Raw genomic sequence first — 1,661 nt, 5'->3', positions numbered from 1 at the left:
TGACACTAGTATCTGCTATGACTACAATTTCACTTGGCTTGATGTGTCTTCTTCTCAAGCATGGTGTAATGCCAAAGGTCTCAGTCAGCTGTCATTGCCTCTGTGAGGCCTCATAAAATGCTTTCTGTGCCACATTACCTCAACAAAACCCAATGCTTGGAAGGTGCCAATTACATACCACCAGCACAGGTGCCAGCTATGTGACACCAGCATCGGCCATGACTAGGGTATAGTTATTTAACTAAGCAAGAGAACTTATCCAATGATTCCTTCCAATCAAGATATAGATTCATCCTTTTAGCATTCAAATTACACTGACAAATGTAATCGCTTATTTCGTCTTCTTGTTTTGAATTAAACATGTATTTCAGATTTTGATGTGTTTGTTTTATTTTTAAAAGGACTTTGTAAGGTATGCATGAGAGGATGGATCTGGCCAGTTTGAATATAAAACCAGAAGGATATCTGGGCTTGACATGGCAAGTTTAGATGCAAAAGGATTTTATATATAGTAGTAAAGTACAAGAATACATCATCATCACACTGTGTAACAGAATTAACATTTTTTTTTTGTCTTTGGTCAATAAGTGTTCTATATATATATATATATATAAAATTAAGGAGAGGAGAAAACAAATTCAAAGGCTGATATATACATTCAATCCATATTAATGAAATTCTCCATATTATACAAGGTACATACATAGATGCATTCATTTTTATGCAGGAAGGAGGCAATCCACATAATCCGAGCCAACAAAAATAGTTTACTCAATAAAATATCTGACGTTATAATTACCTGTAGACACAAATATCTTTCAACGTTTAAATTTTTCATAAATAATTAAAACATAGGATTCTAATTTAGCCTTTCTTTATATTATGGACTCTTCCAAAACTTTATATTATAAACAGCATAGTAATATACTTTATATTATACACAGTGTTTAATATCATATGCCTGAAGATAACGGTCCAATTAAACATTTGATTTTTATGTAACACACCTTTCCTTTCAAATTTTAACCTTGTGATTCTATTAACTCTGATGAGAGAAATATAGAGTATTGCTATGGTTGGAGTTAGGTCAACCCATAGCAACCTATACCTTTTCGAAACAGTCATAAGACTTTATACAGGTTCCAGACTCCTTCTGAATCATTTTACATCCATTTTATCATCCACTTCATTTGGATTTCACAATAACATTTATGGACTTACATTTTTTATATATTTATATTTATGAATTTTTATGTTTGTAGATTTTTATATGGGTATGAATTTTTATATATTTATAAATTTTCGTGTATATGTATGTATTGATAAATTCTTAGAAAACTTTTACATATCATATAGATGAATGCATCTATGTATGTACCTTGTATAATATGGAGAATTTCGTTAATATGGATTGAATGAATATATATATTCATCATCATCATCATCATCGTTTAACGTCCGCTTTCCATGCTAGCATGGGTTGGACGATTTGACTGAGGACTGGTGAAACCGGATGGCAACACCAGGCTCCAGTCTGATTTGGCAGAGTTTCTACAGCTGGATGCCCTTCCTAACGCCAACCACTCAGAGAGTGTAGTGGGTGCTTTTACGTGTCACCTGCACGAAAACGGCCACGCTCGAAATGGTGTCTTTTATGTGCC

General features: G+C 33.2%; 2 protein-coding genes across 2 annotated transcripts in view; one reads left to right on the top strand and one right to left on the bottom strand.

The window, feature by feature from the left end:
* The window catches only part of LOC106870586 (acyl-protein thioesterase 1), a 304,640-nt gene that overhangs the window by 134,653 nt on the left and 168,326 nt on the right, over positions 1-1,661 (top strand). The gene's annotated exons all lie outside the window — the stretch shown is intronic.
* The window catches only part of LOC106873324 (zinc finger protein 239), a 22,128-nt gene that overhangs the window by 4,188 nt on the left and 16,279 nt on the right, over positions 1-1,661 (bottom strand). The window lies entirely within an intron of this gene.

The sequence above is a fragment of the Octopus bimaculoides genome, chromosome 28 (genome assembly GCF_001194135.2).
Source record: "Octopus bimaculoides isolate UCB-OBI-ISO-001 chromosome 28, ASM119413v2, whole genome shotgun sequence".
Lineage (NCBI taxonomy): Eukaryota > Metazoa > Mollusca > Cephalopoda > Octopoda > Octopodidae > Octopus > Octopus bimaculoides.
The sequence above is the reverse complement of the archived record's forward strand: the minus strand, read 5'-3'. Positions and strand labels throughout refer to the sequence as shown.